This window comes from Spermophilus citellus (genome assembly GCF_964194105.1).
Source record: "Spermophilus citellus genome assembly, chromosome: 1".
NCBI classification, from domain to species: domain Eukaryota; kingdom Metazoa; phylum Chordata; class Mammalia; order Rodentia; family Sciuridae; genus Spermophilus; species Spermophilus citellus.
This window is the reverse complement of record NC_138182.1, coordinates 146,483,488-146,504,189: the sequence shown is the minus strand read 5'-3', so window position 1 is coordinate 146,504,189 and position 20,702 is coordinate 146,483,488. Positions and strand designations below refer to the sequence as shown.

The window sequence follows — 20,702 nt, the reverse complement described above, 5'->3', positions numbered from 1 at the left end:
TAGCATCTTAAATCAGTAGATTTCTACCTTTTGGCACATTTGGAAATTTTCTGGCCATTATTTCTTTGAATCTTTTCTTAGTCTCATTCTATTTCTCCTCTCCTTCTGGGATTCTTGATGACACAAGGTTAGTTTTTTTGTTTATTCATTTTTTCCTAGTTTATTTTCTCTCTGTTGTTCACATTGGATGATTTATGTTGATTTTACCTTCTGGCTCATTGATTCTTTCCTCTGACCTCTCCTTTCTCCTGTTCAGCCCATTCATTGACATTTTTATTTCAGTTCTTAGGTTTTTTAGTTCCAGGATTTCTATTTTGTTCTTCTTTGTATCTCCTATTTTTTATCGAGATTTGCCATATTTTTAGTTGTTTCAAGTGTGTTAATTTCTCACTGAAGCGTTTGTGTGCATGATGCTGGGATGGAGCCCATGGCCTCCTGCCTATTAGGCAGTGCTCTATCACTGAGCTACATCCCCAGCCCACTCCTTGAAGCACTTTTATGGTAACTGTTTTTAAATCTTTGTCAGATAATCCTAACATCTGTCGTATCAGTTTCCATGTCTATCAATTGTCTTGATCTCGAGTTGAAGCTTTCCTGGTTTGTGATATGATGAGTGGTCTTTTTTATGGAATCTTGCACATTTTGTGTATTGTCCTATGATAATCCAGATGTTATTTGAATCTTGGGCTTCAGCTGGCCTCCAGACACATACCATGCTGATGGATATGGAGGGGCTCTACCTCATGACTTCCAGGTCAGGGTAGGAATCTAGGTTTTCAACTCTGCCTCCACTGACCCCAAGTGGAGAGGGGCTCCTTGTTACTACTGGAAAGGAGTAGGAATTCCAGCTCCCTACTGGGCCTTCTTTTCCACCAACGTGGCAGGGAAGGACAAGAGTGCCTTATTACTGCTCTCCATGTGACTTCTACTGACATCGTGGGATGCTTTTGAGTTGCTGGTTCCTCTAGCATCCTGTTCTAGACATAAGAGAGAAAGGGGAAAAAAGCAAACTCACCTCTTTGTTTTTTCTTAAGCCCCCAGGTCCCTAGCTGGTGGAGGTCTTCTCTCCACCTTCCAGAGTCTTTTTCATGTGTATATAGAGAGTAGGCCCTCCATACCTGCAGGTTCTGCACCCACAGATCCAATCAACTGTGGATTGAAAGTATTCAGAAAAAAATTTGAATTTGTACAGAACATGTATGAACTATTTTTCATTAATCCCTACATAATACATACAATAATAATTTCCATAGTATTTATACTGTATTGGGTATTATAAGTAATCTAGAAATGATTACTTATAATCATTTAAGTAATGATTATAAGCTGGGGTGTATGCTTAGCCTGTATAAAATCCTGGGGTTAATCCCTAGCAATAAAAGAATGTCTTTTTTAAATAGATGAAGTATACAGGATGATATGCATAGGTTATATGCAAATATTATACCACATAGATTTTGGAACCAGAGCAGAGCCTGGAATCTCGAATACCAAGGGACAGCCAAAGTGCCCAGGAGTTTTAGCCAAACTTAACAAGAGAAGTAGGTGAAAGTATGTCTACTTAATCTTTCCACCAGCTTTAATTATTGTAACCCTGTAACATGCTTTAAATTTCTAGGTGGGCTAGTCTTAAGTCTTTACCCATTATACTTCTCTTTTAGAATTATCAAAGTTACAAGTATTCTCTAGGTGAACCTCAACATTTTTTAGTGTTTAGAATAATGAATGTAGGTGTGGCCATGAGTAGCTCTTAAATTTATGGATTAAAAACAAAGCAGCCAGACATGTTGGCACATGCCTGTAATCCCAGCAGCTTGGGAGGCTGAGGCAGGAGGATTGCAAGTTCAAAGCCAGCCTCAGCAACTTATGAGGCCTTAAGTAACTCAGTGAGATCTCTAAATAAAATATAAAAAGGGCTGTGGATGTGGCTCAGTGGTTAAGCACCGCTGGGTTCAATCCTAATATCAAAAAACAATACAAATGTCTGCTAGTGTGTTTGCCTTCTAAGTATCCCTCAGTAGAGTTAGAAGTATTTTAAGTTTTCTTTGTATAAATCTTTTGATTCCTTGCTCAGTTTACTCCTGGATTTTTTCATTCTTTTCTTGTAGCTATTTTAAGGGACACTTTTTCTTTGTACCTTCTAAGTGGCATTTATTTTTGTGTTAGAAGGCCTTGTTTTCATCTACTCTCTTTACCAGCTTCTCTCAGCACCATTAATGATTTTTAGTTTGTTCTCATGGATTTAAAGTATCAAATAACACCATATGGAAATAATTATATTTTTTGTCCTTTTTCCATCCTTTCTCTTGGCCTTAGAGCCCTGTTCACTAATAGTAGAGACAGTGCTTTCTTATCTCACTCCTGACTTTAATGGGGTGCTTTTAGTGTATTCAAAGTAGATGTGGCTGCACCTGGTGACACATGCCTGCAATCTCAGTGACTTGGGAGGCTGAGGCAGGAGAGCTGTGAGTTCAAAGCCAGCCTCAGCAAAAACAAGGTGCTAAGCAACTCAGTGAGACTCTGTCTCTAAATAAAATATTTTTTTTAAGTGCTGGGGATGTGGCTCAGTGATTAAGCACCCCTGAGCTCAATCCCTGACACCCACCCTCCCAAAAAAAGTAGATATGATTACTTTTAAGATTTTGGTTTGTAATACTTTAAAAAAATAATAACAATGCAGGGGAATGTGGGCATGGTGATGAACACCTGTAATTCCAGCTACTTGGGAGACTGAGAAAAGAGAATTTCTTAAGCTTAGAAGAATGAGACCAGCCTAGGAAACACAGCAAGACCTCACCTCAATAAAACTAAAGAATAATGAAGAGTAAAAGACTCACCTATATCTGCTGTCCCTTTTATCACAGAGTAATAAATGAAACATTTATAGCAAAAGCCTTGGATAATTTTGGTTGACAATTACTATAATATTTCAAAATAGTAGGATTTTGAAAGCTTTGAACAGAAAGAGTCTGAAGTGATAGATAAGCCAGTTACCCTGATCTGATCATTACACATTGTATAAATATATTTAAATGTCACACTGTACCCCATAAATATGTACAATTATGTGTCAATTAAGAATATATGTATTTTAAATGACAAAGGTGTTTAAACACTAAACCTTCCCATCCGCAGATTTACAAAATATCTCCTAAATAGCTCTTGGAACAAAAAGAAAATTCAAAAATGAATCGGAGTATATTTAGAGAATGTGTGCATCAGCTTTGCATTGCTGTGACCAAAATACCAGACAAGAACAACTTAGAGGAGGAAACGTTGATTTTGGCTCTTGGTTTCAGAGATTTCAGTCGATGGTCAGCTGATGCCAAGGCAGAAACATCATGGCAGAGGGGCGTGGTGGAGGGAAGCTGTGCAGCTCCTGGCAGCTGGGAAACAGGGGGCAAGGGGAGGGGACCCCAAGCTGTGCCCCCTACTTCCTCCAGCCACATCCCACCTGCTCGCAGTTTTCACCACCTCTCCACAACTCCATTCAAACTATTGATTCATCAAATGGATTAATCCACTGACAAAGTCAGAGCCTTGTGATCCAATCATTGTCTAAAAGCCTCACCTGTGCCTTTGACACAGGAGTCTTTTGGGGGACAAACCATAAAGAGAACAATCTACACAAGAGCAGAGCTGTCTTCATCCAAAGTCTTGGAACACAGAACAACTTACACCATAGTAAGCAAACGGGAGAATTTATTGACTCACAGATCCAAGTATCAGAAATACCAGGGTGGAGGTGGCCACCGAGCAGGGCACAGCTGATTCATCATCCATTCCCAGAGCAAACCCAGAACCAGACACCCAGCAGGCAGAGAAGCAACTGACCCATCACGTGTCAGTGACATTACAGAGCTACCGAAGCCTCAGACACTGCTAGTGGGAATAGCAGCTCATCCAGCCCTCAGGCTGCCAGAGCTTGTGGTAGGGCTCTTAGGGATGCTCAGAGGGTCACCTGGCCAGGCTTGGGCAGAGGCCACCTCGACATAGGCACCTGGAGTGGGGATCCCGTTGATTACTTATTATCAGTAATAGAAAAAGAACCAGGGTTATGATGATTTTTTTTTCTTTTATAAGTTAATGCAAAATCGAGTTTAGCAGCATAGTAACTTTATTCCCATATTGAGGTCCTGGAGTGTTTTCATGAAAGGGACAGAGTCATAGCTGGTGTCCCACCGAGGATGCTGGAAAGTAAGGGTCCATGTCTCAGTGCAACCCTCTGTGTCTCCTCCTCATCTGTGATGTCATGTGAATATCTGATCCCTCCCTAAGGGGACAGACAAAATGAGGGTTCTGGTTATTAGCCATCTTTGTGCCCCTTGCAGGACCACTGGTCTCTGGCTAGCAGCATGGATTTATTGTGTGCCTGCTGTATGCAGTGGGGATCAGAGTCCCAGGAACCAATGGAGGGACTTGGGGTGTTCATCTCATGCTCCTCCCTCACCCCATTCATCCTCCATAAGGAATTACCTGTACTTCCCCTAATGTTTCATGTTATTTCACACCTTGGGGCCATTCAATATGTTGCTCCTCGCCTGGAATGCCCCTTTCCTCCTAGCAAACTTCTCCACCAATGACACAATTCAAGTATCTTTTCTTCCATGAAGCACATCCAGCCCAGGAGAGTCCATTCCACCCTCCTGGTGTCACCACAAACCTCTACCTGCTGGCCACCCTGTGTCCACATCAGTGTCCCTTGCTGGAGTGTGGACCTTCATTGTTAAATGAATGAATGAACAATGGTGGCGATTATCATGGCCAAGTGCATTGCTGAGTTTCCACCACCCAGCATAGCATCCTCTCCTTATGCCAGTATGGGGTTACACATCTGCCTGCCACACAGCAGATTCTCCAGGGGTGGCTGCAGCCTCTCTGGTTCAGATAGTTCACTCCATGAACAGAGGCAGGCTGAGCAGAGAGCCACAGGGAGATGTGGGGTGCAGGACACCCCAAGCTGATCCTCCTTTGCCTTTCTGTTCCCAGAAACTCCACCAAAGGCAAGAATAAACCCTTTGAACTTCCATTTAGGAAAAAAAGAAAAAAAGAACCTTTTTTCTTTTGAGGCTCTCACTGTGAGAAGTAGGCAGAGCCTGTGGTTTCCCGGTCTTGCTGGTGGCCCCCCACGTCTGCCCCTTCCTGGGTTGCCCCAAAAGGCTTGCAGGCGCCTTCAGATCAGTGGTTTTTTTTCACAGAAGCATTTGTGTTTTCCTTCCCTTGACTTCACGTTGTCTTTCTTGGAAAGTGTTGCAGATGTTGGGCACAGTCAGAGCAGAGGGACGCAGCTTCAAACGATGACTGCGCATCTGTGAGGCTTCCCAGCCAGGAAGTTGCAGGACCCCTTGGGGCTGTATGTTTTCAGACACCTGAGGGTCTTGGCCTTTGATTTTGGTGAACAGACCTAATGTTCAGGTCTTTTGCCTGGAAGTAGCCGTTCTACACTATGACTTCCTGGTGTCTGGTGGAGCTCTGGGACTCAGCAGGCCAGTGGACCCAGGCCCCAGGGCCTCCACTTCTCATTGTCTAAGTAAGCATCACCTATAAAATGGAAATAACAATGCTACCTTCAAGTGGGTGTTGCAACAATTGGCTAATGCATTTGAAACTCTCCAAGGGGGAAAGGGACTTAGCTTTTATAGTCATCCTTCAACATCCTTAAGAGATTGGTTCCAGGCGCCACCACAGACACCAAATATGCAGATGCTCGTGTTCCTTGTACGAAATTCTGTAGTATTTGCATGTAACCTGCACACCCTCCTGTGTAATTTCAATCTTCTCTATAGTACTTATAATATCTGGTGCAATACAATTGTTATATAAGTAATTATTACACTACACTGTTTAGGGAGAAGAAGAAGGGAAAATCTGTACATGTTCAGTACAAATGCAAGAGTTTTTTCAAATATTTTTCAATCTGAGGTTGGTGGAGGCCAAGGATACAGAGGGCTGACTGCATTTGCACCCATTCAGATGCAAGGGAGGTACAAGGCACGGTGGATCAGAATATCCGGGTTCAAGTCTGGCTCAGCCGTTACCAGCTGCACAACCTTGAGCAGGTTATTTCTCCTGTGTGTGTAAGTCTTCTCCCATGAAGTTGTGGATGATGTAAGGATTCAGTGGGATAAAACATAAAGAGCTGTAAGTTCCATGTCTGATATGCAGTAACAGTTTGAGAAGTATCTCACTTGTAAACAATTTCAGTAAATGATAGTTGTGTTAGTCACCTTTCCATCACTGTGAGAAAAATATCTGAGAAATCAACAACTTATAAGGAGGAAACATTTATTTTGATTCAGAATTTTCAGAAGTTTCCTTCCATGCTCACATGGCCTCATTGCTTTGGGACCTGTAATGAGGTAGAGCATCCTGGCAGGGAGCATGTGGCAGAGAAGCAGCTTGCTTCACTGTGATCAGAAAGCAGAGAGAGAAAGGAAGGGGCTGTGTCTCAAGATCCCCTCCAAGGACATGCCCCCAACAACTTGTCCCCGCCTCTTAAAGGTTCAACCACCTCCCAACAGTGCCACAGGCAGGTGACCAAGCCTTTAACACAAGGGCCTTTGAGGGACACTGAAGATTCATTCATTCACTCACTTCTTACTACTATCATTATCCTATTATTTAGATCTGGCAACTAACGGATACTTTGTAAGTTTAATAAAAACAGAGGCAGCTGACTGATACCACAGGTTGAGGAGATCATAGAGCAACTAGAACTCTTGTGCACTGCTGGTGGGAATGTGAAATGGCCCAGCCACTTTGGGAAACAGTTTGGTGGTATCTTCTAAAGTTGAACATCCACTTCTCATATGACTCCACACTCCCGCATTTAAGTATTTACCAAAGAGAACCTAAAGCTTATATTCACACAAAAACCTATATGCAGACTCAAAAAGTAAATCACACTACACACTTAGGCTTCCATTAGACAACATTCATAAAAGGCAAAATTATGGGAGAGGTAGTTAAAAGCAGGCACCCCAACAGATACTTGTACGTCGATGTTCAGAGAAGCATTATTCACAATAACTAAAGATAGAAAACCATCCACATGTCCATCAACTGCTGAATGGGAAAGCAAAATGCAGCATATGCATATATATGCATATATATTATGCAGCCTTTAAAAGGAAGGGAATTCTGGCACACGCTACAGCATGGATGAACCTTGAAAGTATTATGCTAAGTGAAACAAACCAGACACAAAAGAACAGATGTTGGGTAATTCATATGTGCAGTATCTAGAAGAGGTCAATTCATGGAGACAGAAAGGAGAACAGAGGTCGTCGGGGTCTTGGGGGAGGGGCATTATAGGTTAATGGGTACAGGGTTTCTGTTGGATGATGTAAACGTTCTGGAAACGAATAGCAGTGCTGGTGGCACAACATTGTGAATGTCTTTAATGTCATTGAATTGTATCCTTAAAAAGAGTTAAATGGTAAATTTTATGTTGTGTGTATGTTATCACAATTTGTTTTAAACTATAAAAACAGAGAACAGATTGTCAGGGACTTAGGATAAAGTAGAGTGAGGGAATTTGGGCAGAGGAGGGGTGATGGAACTCTTCTGTATTTGATTGTCATAACGATCACATGACTGTTCTTTTATCCAAATGCAAAGAACCGTATACCAAAAAGAATGAATTTTACTCCGTGCAAATTTAAAAATGATTTTGTAAAAAGATAGAGATGCTCCAGCTGGGCTCTGACTGTATTAGCTGGTTCATTCATTTAGCCAACAAATATTTATTAATTCCACCTGTGTGCCAGGCACAGCGCCAGGAACCGAGTCCCCAGAACCCTAGGGATAGACATGGTGTGGATCCCGAGACAGATGAGCTGGAGGAAATGAGAACCGTGTGGCCATAGTTATAATTGAGATAAAAATCATGTCAGTAAGTTTTCCCTTGGAGACTATCTCTGAAATCTGGTGGCTCTGGATGCTTTAATATCTTGTCAAGTGATTTTTTAGTTAAATATTAAATATGTTTGCACAGCAGTCCCTCACCCCTGCCTCCTTGGGTCTGTGTCCCTTTGATGCTCTGTTTTTTGGTGTTTTTTTTTAACATCCTTAGTTTTGGTTTTGGTTTTGTTTTGCCTGTTTGCTTTGTTGCCCTGCCCCTATGCCTTGGGGGGGGGGAATGTTTTAAAACAAAGAAAGCAGCTCACATTTGGGGGGGCTTTTAGTGAATTTCCTTTGCCTCCCCCAGAGCAGGGGCTGGGGGAGACCCCCATGGAGGGTCTCATGCCCCCAGGCCCCAGTATTCAACCTGCTGTCAGCTGTTTCCTCCCATATTCCCAGTGAATAAGCAAAAGAAATGGTTCCATCACAACAACAACAACAACAAAAAAGATTGGCTTTAAATAAAAAAATAAAATAGGGAAAACATTGACCCATATACTTGAAATTCTTGGGCTGGGTTAGCTTCAGACATGGCTGATCACGTGGCTAATTAGCTTTATCAGGATCCTCTGTCTCTTTCTCTCCCTCTCCCTTCTGAAGTCCTGGCTACCCCTTGGACACCTGAACCTTCCTCCTCTGTGCCCACCACTCACAGCTGCAGCTCCTCCAGATGTGAGAGATAAGGCAACAGACACCAGAGCCTAGCAACACTGACCTTCTGCCTAGAAACACCACGCTCTATGTCAGTCATTTTACTCTCGTTATTTTTCTTGTGAAAAGCAATATGACAAGGTTTTATTTAGATGCCATCATCCCTGTGCATGACACAAGTCAAGGCCACTTTCTGTCCCAGCTGCAGTACTGAAATCCCCAAGCCAAGGAGCCCCCTATTTCTTGGCAGGGACACTCCATCAGATCATGAATGAGCAGGCATCCCAGTGAGTGACACAAATACAGTTGCTCTTCATTGTCTGTGTAATAGACTGGCAGAGAGTCCACTCCTACTAGGTTGTCTGGATGTCAGGGATCCAAAGACAGAAGCATTAACACCTGTCCTTAGGAGTGCGTGATCTAAAGAGAGAGATTTGCAAAGGACATGTTTAGGTGATCCCTTTTAAATAAGAACAATAGCCAGGCGTGGTAGCACACACCTATAATCCCAGCAGCTCAGGAGTCACAAGTTCCAAGCTAGCCTCAGCAACTTAGGCGGGCCCTTAGCAACTCAACAAGATCCTAATTTATATTTTAGTATAAATAAATATAAATTATATAAATACTTTTTATACTAAATAAAGTATTAAAAAAGGCTCAGTGATTATGCTCCCCTGGGTTCAATCCCTGATACTTAAATAAATAAATAAATAAATGGGAACAATAGGGCCCTGAGAGCATTTTTTAATTTCATAGGAAATAGTGAACAAAAGTTTCATAGGAACTAAATCTTGATATATAAAACACAAAATTATAAAAATTAAGTTCATTCATATTTAACGATGTTTATGTTATAATTGCAACCTGGGAAAATTTTTAGAATGAAACAAAGTATTTTTGTTAATATTTTGGTGGTATCTTACCAACAGCCTACATGAAACCACAATATGGTAGTTCACATTTGAATGTCACAACATGTTAACAAAAGAGAGTCATTGCAAAAATATCCATGAGTTTCATCAATCTTCTTATCAGGCTTTTTGATCTTTCTCACCTTCTCTTTTGAAGCTGGCATTGTGTCCTTATTCCTGGCTGGACTCTTCTTTAGTTGTTAACTAAGCTCACTCTGCCAGATCTAGAACCTTCTGTTGCTGCCTTGTCTGATCCAAGCAGTTCTCCAACCTCGCTTTCCCTGATTCCACGAAGTTCTGCATCTTTTTACAAGATCTGCATTTTCACCTCCGTGTTCATCAGCTCTGCATGGCTGTAATGCAATACCCAAGATAATTGACTTACAAAGAGAAAAGGTTTATTTTGGCTTATGGTTCTGGCAGTTCCAAACCATGATCAGTGGGTCCTGTGACCCTAGGGTGGCCCATCACGGTAAGGAGTGAGCTGTAGAACAAAGTGGCTCACCTCCTAATCAGAAAGCAAAGCAGAAGAAACAGGAAGAAGAAGAGACTAGAGTCCCACAGTCCCCTCCATGATAATGCCTCCAGGGACCTAAGGTCCTCCTCACTTCTTGAGGGTTCTACCACCTCCCAGTAGCACCACCCTGAAGACAAAGTCTTTAACACTTGGACTTTTGGGAGACACTTATACTACCCACATCAATTTGCCTCCTATTGTTTACATTTGTCATTTATAATGATCATCCCAACATTGCCCAACAAGGACAGTGGCCTGATGAGCGTGGACAGACCATAGCGTCAGAGGTGGATGTATCTGATTTTACCAAGGGCCGTTTAGCTGTCACTGTTTCTGTGTTGTGATAACTTTGGCTTCTCACAGGTACTGAATTGTCACTGCACTTAAGATTATGTTTTTGCTCCTGCTACATAAGTCTGATTTATTGCAGCCTTAAATCCTTAAATCCCTGTGCAACTTCAAACCTTCAAGACCCCTTCAGTGACAGCCCCTGGGCTGAAGTCCAAGCTCCAAACACAGCCCTATCTCTTACTTGTGTTTACCTACTTGGACCGTGCTGGCTCTGGCCAGTGGCTTTGTCCAGTCCTTGCCCTCCTCCTGAAATGCCCTTCTTCATGAACTTCCTGATAACCATCTCCTCCTTCCAGACCCCACCCAGGGGTCTCAGATCAATTGAACAATTTTTCCCTGCAGGTCAAATTCTTCAACTGTGGGATCTGTCCTCGTAGAGCTATACTAAAATTTATTAAAAATCTGTTGTGATCAACCCCTGCAGTTCAAATTTGAATTTTTTTTTCTTTAGTGGTTCTATTTTTAAGAATGTTTGCAGTTCACCTCTCCCTGTGGACAGATGTTTATTTCAAGAAACCCTGCAGCCTAGGATTGTTGACACTTCAGAATTTACTGCCTATTTTGCAACACGTAGCTCTGCCTCGTCCCACCATTCGTGGGCTGTATCTAATAACAGTCAGCCTCTCTGTGGTTCCCAACCTGATCAGCCTAACCATAGTGATGCCAGTGTGCATATGGCGTCCATCAAGACACATTGGAACAAATGTGAGCAAAGCACAAGCCTACAAGGAGTTCAGCACATCATGTTGGCTCATATTTAATCAAATTTATGTGATACTATCAATTTGGAAAGAATGTTTTCAATTGCCTTTGACTGCGTATACCAATCAGTACAATTTTCTGTTAACGAATAAGATGTTTCCTTTCCCTACATATATTAGAACAGTTTCCCTAGCAACTAATGTGATGCTCCAAATTTCTATTTTAGTGTGTTTTAGAATAGATAGGCAGAGACACAAACTATTTAATTGTTCCAGGGTCTCTTCCTCTGTGAAATCCTCCCTACCCACCTGGTGGGGCCAGGTCCTCCGTCCTAAGACCCCCTGGAGACTTGATCTCAGCCACTTCATGCTTGTATCTGACCCACTACAGCACACTTGACCACATCTGCCTCGGTCCACAGTTCCTGATTTTATCTGCAGGACCAAATAAAAAGCATTTATTCAATTAAACTGAAGACAGAAGGTTGGGAGTGTATTTTAGTGTAGAATGCTTGCCTAGAATGTTTGAAGTTCTGGGTTTGATCTCTAGCAAAGAGGAAGGGATGGGGGGGGGGAGAAAGAGAAAAAGGGAAAGAAAGACCCAAGAAGAAAAAATACATTTTCAGTCCAGGGAACGTTTTAGTCTCAAGAGCTATAACTGAGCCTAAAACTTCCCCCTGTAAGCTCCCAGCAGCCAGAGTAATGATCATCAGTGGCAGGTTCCTGGACACCAGGAGATGCTCCAAGTCCAGGTTCCTGAACTTCACTCCTGGGGAGTCTCCTTCAGCAGGTCTGGGATGGGACTCAGGAATCAGCACTTCCTAACCTGCCTCTGGTCATGGTTGCTGCCTGACCTGGTGTGGCCCCAGAGCCTGAGGACTCCGTGTACACCAACATGATCATGCGACTTCATTCAATGTTCATTTCCAGTGGCTACTATAACAATTTACCACACACTTGGTGACTTGAAACAACAGAGTCATTTCCTTATTGTTCTGGAGGTCAGAAGTCCAAAATGGGTCTTACAAGGGAAGGAGTGGGGGACTAGTGTCAAAGTGGCTTCAGGGCTGGTTCCTTCTGGCCTTTCCCAACTGGTAGAGGCTGCTGCATTCCTTGGCTTGCAGCCAGGTGACTTCAGACTCCCCGTAGTCTTCACCTCACCTCCTCTGACCTACTGTCCTTGTTCAAAAGGACCCACTACACTACCTAAAAAGGACCCATTACACTGGGCCCACCTGGATGAGCAGGGTCATCTCCCCGTCTCAAGGTCCTTAGTTTAATCACATCAGCAAAATTCCTTTTGCGATATGTGTTAGTTTCCTGTGGCTACAACAGTATGGCCAGGCGCAACTTACTGCCAGGATTTCGTTCCAGAAATGTGTCATTAGATGATGTCATCATCTCAAGAACATCATAGGGTGTATTGACAAACTGGGAAGGCTATGATGTCAACAGAGCGATATCTTTTTCTTTTAGCAGTTCTGGAAATTGAACCCAGGGGCACTCCACCACTGAGTCACATCCCCAACCCTTTTTATTTTTTATTTTGAGTCTCACTAAGTTGCCCATACTGGCCTCAAACTTGAATCCTCCTGCCTCAGCCTCCCCAGTAGGTGATATAATCTTATGGGACAACCATCATATATGTGGTCTGTCATTGACTAAAATTTATTATGTGGCAACCAGCCAATACCACAAACTGGGGTGGCTTAAACAACAGAAATCTCTCAGTTCTGTAAATCAAAAGTCCACAGTGTGTTGGCCTGGGCACACAGGCTCCCTCCAAAGCCTCCAGAGGAGACTCCTTCCTCACCTTGTTCAGCAGTCCTTGATGTGCCTTGGTTTGCAGGTGCATTACTTCAGGTTCTGCCCTCTTCCCTCTGTGTGCGTCTTGCGTCCTCTCCTGTTTTAAAATAAGGGCACCAGTCCTCTTGCATTTAGTGCCCACCCTGATGCACTATGATCTCATCTTAACTAATTATACCGACAAAGGCCCTATTTCCAAGTTAAGTCACATTCTGAGTTTCCAGATGGATGGGAATTTTGGATGATGCCATGGAACTCAGGATGCCATAGAAGGTAACATCGTCACCGGTTCCAGGCTTCAGGACATGGAAACCTTTGGGGATCATTATTCTGCCTACCATATTGATCATCCTACAATTAGATTGGGCAAATAGTTAAACCCCCTTCATAGTCAAGGAAACAAAGATAGTGGGAGGGGGGGACACCCACTTGTCCCGTGCCATCAGAGCCCCAGCATAGCTGCAGCCCCGACCTGCTTCATCAGCAAGGCCGATGCCCTACAACCACACTAACAGGCAAAAGGGGTGAGTGCCCTGTGTGCCTAGGCAGAGAGGGGAGGAAGGGAGTGAGATTTATTTAGCCCTCCTTTATTCCATTTAGTGTGTCATCCCTATTTAATTCCTACAAACAGTTCTGAAGGGTCCATACGTTAGTCCCATTTTACAGATGAGAAAACTGAGCCACAGAGACATTCCTGGTTCATGGCTTAGGAATGGCCAAGCTGGGGCTTAAACTTGAGTCTGCCACACTCCAGGCCTGTGGGTGGCCCTGCCAGCCTGGCTATGATTTGCAGAGGCTCTGCTCACCCCTTCTGGGGACAACATGCACGACCTAGTGCAAAACAGGGCAGCCCAGCAGCCTGTGAGCTCCAGGGCAGGCTGCATCCCAGAAGGCCTCTGCCTGTGCGACAGGTGGCCCCTTGGTGCCGAATCTTTGACGTTGGCTCAGTGAACACCAGGGAAGCCCCAGATGCTCAGCTGTCGTGCTCCTTTGAAGTTCATGCCAAATAGTCTTGGGCCAGAGCCCAGAGTGCTGGCCAGTGACAGGAACATGTCATAGAACATGGACATTTAGAGAGTCACTTAACATGACTTCAGCTAACTAATTCAGCCTTGTCATTCTGACCCTGCTCTGACCCGCTTATAACCTTGGGAGTCACTTTGTGTCTCTGGGTCTCAGTTTCCCTTTTTGTAGCTGGAGGGGTTAATAAGACAGCAATCCCTCTCCATGTCAGGATGGCCACAGGAAGCAGGCATCTGGACTTGGGGAAAGAAACACTAGTTCATTTGCTGTTTGTCCAGTGATAGGAACCCTCAAGCCACATGGTCCTTTGAGTAGCCCCAGACTCCAAGCTTAGGCCAAAACATTGTGTGTTTTGAAATGAACTAATTTCTTCAAGCAGGAAAAAATTTTAAAAAAAACAGTGCTATTAACACAGATGTGTCTGTTGAAGATCCTTGGGGAGCAAGACAGAGAAAGGCTCTCTTCAGCACTCCTGGGTAGGGGGAACAGATCCACCTTGAAGCATAGTAAGTTCCCTCCAGCTCAGAGTGGCTCCAAGTTGAGAACTCGTGGTCAATTCACCAGGCATGAAACAGGCATCGTTCTGTGCCAGTCTCTGGGTTGAGCATCCAGCCACGGGGTCATTCAGGCCTCTAAACCCGGCTTGACCTCGGGAAGCTCCAGGCCTCACAATGCAGCCAGACAGGGACCCCATGTTCCATGTCAAAGGCTTGGGCTTCCCCTGTCTGTCCCAGTCTATGAGATATTATTATCCTTTGTCTTGGTCTGTTCTCTGTTGATATCACAAAATACCCAAGACTGGGTAACTTGAAGAATAGAGTTTTCTTGGCTCACAGCTCTAGAGGCTGGGAAGTCCAGAGCAATGGCTGGCAACTGCTTGGGTACCTCGGGTGCAGCCCTTCTTGCTGTGGGATAACGTGACAAAGGGCATCACATGGCAAGACCATGCTCAAGTCTCTTTCCTCTCCTTATAAAGCCACTAATGCCATCACAGGGGCCTCACCCTCATTACCTCATTCAGTCCTAACTACGTTACCTTCCAGAGGCCCCACCTCCAAATGCCATTAACATACGAACCTGAGGATTAAATTTCAACATGGCGGAGACAATCATTCCAACCACAGCATCCTTCAAAGACTTTACCCCCACTCCTCCTCCTTCCTGGAGCTTCCTGTTCCTCCCGCCCTCCCAGGTCTTGTCTGGGTGTTGGCAGTCTGAGGTCACATTCAGCACCTGATGGGACAAAGGAGTGATGTTCTGTCCTTCCTTTTGGGGCCAACAGTGTTGGGCAGGGTGGTGGTGGGTCCTCTCCCCTCCCTGGCACCCTGGTATATTTGTTGAAAAGAGGAAAGAGAGTCTTGATGGATGGTTTTTATCCATCACTTCCCTATGCATTTGAGCCCTTCTCGTGTCATCTGATTAGCATGAGGGCATTTTTTCTTAAACATGATAAAATTTACAGTTTTCATCACTTTTAAGTGTACAGTTCAATGGTGTTGAGTGTATTCACATTTAGGCAGCCATCACTGCCAACCATCTCTAGAACATTTTCCTCTTCCTAAATGGAGACTCTCAACTCATTAAACATGAACTTCCCATCCTTTTTACCTCTTGGGCTCTGGAAGTCACTATTCTACTTTCTGTCTCTGATTTTGATGACTCTAGATTCCTCATGTAAGTGAACTTAGTCACCATTTTTCAACAGTTGTCCATCTATGACTTGCTTATTCCGTTTGGCATACTGTCCTCAAGGCCCATCCATATTACTATATGTGTGTGTCAGAATGTTTTCTTTTGGTACCAGGGATTGAGCCCAGGGGAGCTTAACCACTGAGCCACATCCTCAGCTCTTTTATTTCTCACTTTGAGACAGGGTCTCTCTAAGTTGCTTAGGGCCTCATACTAAGTTGCTAAGGCTGGCTTTGAACTTGTAATCCTCCTGCTTCAGCCTCCTGACTCTCTGGGATTGCAGGTGTGCACCACCACACATTTTACTAAGAATGTCCTTTCTTGATAAGGCTGAATCATACCCCACGCCTGGGCCATCTCTCAAGTCAAATGTTCTGTTTTGTTTCTTGTGGTGCTGGGGATGGAACCCAGGGTCTTGTGCATGCCAGGAAAATATGCTGTACTACTGAGCTTCATCCCCAGCCCAAGCCAAATACTTTATGCACATTCAAGAAGTCATTTAACCAAACAACAATATACAGTTTGGAGTTTGAAGATCTAAGTTTGAACTGCTTTTCTGCCCATAGCTGCTGAGGATTTTGTCCTCTCTGAGCCTTTCTGCAAAATGTAGATACCTCCACACGTCCTGTTGAGCATCCAATGAGATGAAAGAGGGTGAAAAAGTGGAGAACATTCTATGCAGTGAGAGGAATTACAATAATAGGGTATTGCTCTCAGATTCCTCAGAAGTGTCTTGTCTTATTCCCAGACATCGCTAACAGTCTTAATGTGAATCTTTTTTTTTCTTTTCTTTTTTCACATGGACACAACTCTGGTTCTTGCTCTCCCTGGTGCCTTCTCTTCTAATGTGGCATTTTCTACTGAACCAACAACCTTCAGGTAACAATGTGGCTTTTTATGGGAAGGGTCTCATTAATACATTTGCAAGTGGTAAGAAGCCAAGCTGGCTTCTGGTATGAAAGTGACACATCTTAGAGGTTGATTTTAGACTAAAGGGGCAGCAGGTTGGAGGAGAGTCGGGGCTGAGGGCCTCTACCACACTGTCATCCTATGCTGGGACACCTGCACCACTGAGTGTACATAGGGAGAGGCTTTGGCTGGAGTAGCCTTCCAGGTATGCTCCTGGGTGGGCTGTGCCCATTTACTCTCTCAACCTGGGCTGGCATATTGATTGACAGCTCCTCTATGCAGCTGATTATAAGCCTTACTAATTACCATTTGGTAGCATCTTGACTTTTGATTTGGATGCCTTTACGCAGACCAAGGCCACAATGCTTTGGTCTGGGCTGGGCTTCAGTGTGCTCAATTAATACAGATTGAATATCCTTTATCTAAAATTTTCAGGACAAGAAGTGTTAAGGATTTCGGAATATTATTCAGATTTTTAAAATATATGCATATGCATATATACATGCATATGTATATGTGTGTGTGTGTGTATACACACATATATAAATGAGATATCTTGGGGATGTGAATCAAATCTAAACACAAAATTCAAAGTTTCATATACACCTTATCCACATAACTGAAAGTAATTTTATATAATGTTTTAGTGCACCTACATTTTGATGTTTGAACCATCACATGAAGTCAGGTGTGGAATTTTCCAACTGGAACATCATGTCAGTGCTCAAAAAGTTTCAGATTTTGGAGCATTTCCGATTTTGGATTTTCAGATTAAGGATGTGCAACCTGTATTACATTAGTTCTTTGAGACTTCCATAATATGTTTTTGGTTTATTATTTTTATTTTTCCAAAAACTTGCTCATTTGGGGCAGGAAACATAAAAATTAAGGTTCAGGGTGGCCTTCTTGAATAAATAGAGAAACCAAGTGACCAAGCCCAGGTGCCCAATTCCTGATTCCCATGCAAGTGTCTTGTGCCCAGACATCTCCTCGGACCAGCTACCCCTCCCTGGGAACAGTCATTCCAGTGCCACAACTTGGCATTTGTTGTCTTATTGGATGAGTGATCTTGTGCCAAGACAGGTGGAAGGGGAGGTGATGTGCCCATTAGATGCATGAGGATCAGGACAGGGGTCCCAAGCTGGGTGGCTGGTTTTTCCTCATGTATTTGGGGAGCCATCCTGAACTGCTTGTCTAAATGAGCATCCTCTAAGGTGTCACCCTGGTGCTCTGGCATCCTATGACGTATGTCACAGTAAGAAGGCAGACTGACAGTTCCTATTCATTAGTGCTTCTGCCTGAATAAAAATATTGTTCATGTCCTGACAATCACTGGGCATTTCTACTGGTGGTGTGGGTTTGTGTGCAGTCCTGTTTGGATGTGTACTTTTTATTTTGGAAGATGTGTCCTACAGATACAGTTTATTTCATATTTTAAAAGAAAAGATGGAAATGCAGTGCCCATGTGCTTAGAAAGATAGATAAGTGTGCTCTGAGAATCCTGAGGGGCTGAACAGGATGCTAGTAAATGCTGGCTCAGCCATTCAGATTGTTTTTGTTCTGCAACAGTCTAATTATGACATAATTCACTTACTATACAGTTCATGCATTTCAAGTGTACACTTCTATGGCTTTTAGTATGTTCATGGAGTTGTGCAACCTCACTACAGCCGATTTAGAATAATTCCTCAATCCACAAAAACCCCACAACCACTAATAGTCACCCTTTATTTCCCTTCAAAACACCAGTCCTGGGCAACAGATCTGCTTTCTGTATCTATAGATTTTCCTTTTCTGGTCCTTTCCTACAAATGGAACCATACTAACATGTTCTTTAGTGTTGGGCTTTTTCTAATCAGCATAAAAGACTTTTGTTTTTGCAAATATTCCATTATATGGATCTATCATATTTTGTTTATCCATTCATCAGGTAGTAGACATTGGGCTATTTCCATTTGGAAGATTTTATGAATATCTTGCTGTGACGATCTGAGTGCAAGTTTTTGTGCAAATATGTGATTCACTTTTCTTGAGTCAATACCTAGCAGTGGAATTACAGGGTCAGATAGCAGTCTAGATTTAACTACTTGAGGAACTGCCAGACTGGCTGCCAAAGCTTCAGTGTCATTGGCAATGTGTAAGAGTTCTAGTGGCTCCCCAGCCTCCCCAGCATTCTTTATCGTCTGTTACTTGGGCTCTAGCCATCCTTGTAGTTGTGAAATTGGTGCCTTGTTAAGGTTGTGATTGTGCTTTCCTGATGGCTAATGCGCTGGAAGTCTTCTCATGTGTTAATTTGCTCTAAGTTTATCTTCTCTGGGAAATGTCTATTCAGTTCCTCGGCCTGTTTTTTAATTGAATTATTTGTCTTTTTAATATTGAGTTGTAAGAGCTCCCTATATATTTCAAATGCAAGTCCCCTATCAGATATGTGGTGTGTAAATATATTTTTTTCCATTCTGTGGCTTATCCTTTAATTTTTCCTAATGGTATCATTTAAAGCACAATTTTTTATTTGTTCATTACGTAAAGTCCAGTTTATCTGTTCTTTCTTTTCTTGCTTGTATTTGGGTTTCATAGCTGAGAAACGATTGCTTGATCCAAGAATGATGAAGATTTGCACCCATCTTCTATGAAGAGTTTTATCGTTTTAACCCTTTGTTTTCTTTGCAGTACTGAGGATTGAAACCAAGGCCTTGTGCATGCTCGAAAAGTACTCTACCACTGAGCTACATCCAGTCCTCATTCTAACTCTTAAGTTGAGATCTTTGTTCCATTTTTTTCCTATATTTTTTTCTTTGCTTTTCTCCATTTTGAGTTGGTTTCTACATATGAGACCACATGTGTGAGGTAGGAGTCCAGCTTCATTCTTCTGTATGGGAATATCCAGTCGTCCCTGCACCATTTGTAAAAGACTATTTTCCTCCCATGGAATTAACTTGGTGCCCTCATTGGAACAGACAGGTTTTAAGAACCTTCTTGGGTGCAGGACAGCACCTACCATGATATGGCCCTCAGGTAGCCAACGTGCTCACAGTATTAGGAGGCTTGGAAAGTCCTTCTGTTGAGCTTTCTCTGTCCCATGTTGTCCTGTGCACTCTGAGGTGGGAATGGGATGAGGGGTCTCTGGTGAAGGCTTTGGGAGGGCAGTTGGTCATTATGGACAACATCCACTTTTCCTTTGCTGGCCACCCCTATGTGCTGCACTGAGCCTGGAGGGCACAAGCGAGGACTTGTTGTGTGCTACCTACCTCACTGCTCCTCACTGCCTCCCTCAAGATGGTCACAACTAAACTGACCCCATATCTTACATCATCGAGACAGTCCCAATGTATGCCTGTTCTTCCCACATACTTATTAACCTACCTCTTGTTCTTTGAAAACGCCCCGGATGACCAATTATATGATCACCCTATATAGTGAGAAGGTCCGTGGGTCCCAAAACATGTACCCTGAATATCCAAGGCCACCTTATGTGTCCTTCAGGAGCATTAACAAGGACAATTGAAGTTTCACAACAGAGTTCTCAGCAGACGCAGTTTGGATCCCACAAATCATGAGCATGGCAGCTGGCAGGACACACAGCAGCTGCTGACTGAGTCACTGGTCCTTGCAGCTGATAAGCCTTCTTCTAAGCCTCTGAGATTAGCAGTTAAAAAAGAGTTTACCAGTGTCCTGGAGGGCCAGCCTGGTTCCACTTCAGAAAGGGCTAGGAGAGCTGGATGTAGCTACCCTTACCATGCCACCCATGTATACCCATCCCCTAATTTGAGAATGTGATTGGCTTTATTGATTCACACCCCCTCTCTTGGTCTGTTTTCTGTTGCTATGAGTGAATATCATAGACTAGGTAATTTATAAAGAAGAAAGGTTTGTGTAACTCATAGTACTGGAGGCTGGGAAATCCAAGAGTATGGTGCCAGCCTCTGGTGAGGGCCTTCTTGCTGCATCATAACATGGCAGAGGGCATCACATGGGGAGAACAAGTGTGCTAGCTCAGGCCACTTCTCTTCTTATAAAGCTACTAATCATCATAGGGACCCCACCCTCGTGACCTCATCTAATTCTAAATATTTCCCAAAGGTCCCACCTCCAAACCCCATCAATATAGGAAATTTAGTCATATTCAAATTTAGTCATATCATTTGGTATTAAGTAGGGGCAACCAAATCTCCACATTAATTTTAAATGAACATGGAAGACATTACATCACAGCACCCCCCATGTGAACATCTGACCCCCTGA

The 20,702-nt window shown here is 43.3% G+C and overlaps 1 protein-coding gene across 1 annotated transcript in view; it reads left to right on the top strand.

Moving 5' to 3' along the window:
• COL23A1 (collagen type XXIII alpha 1 chain) overlaps nt 1-20,702 on the top strand; it is a 357,570-nt gene that overhangs the window by 178,838 nt on the left and 158,030 nt on the right. The gene's annotated exons all lie outside the window — the stretch shown is intronic.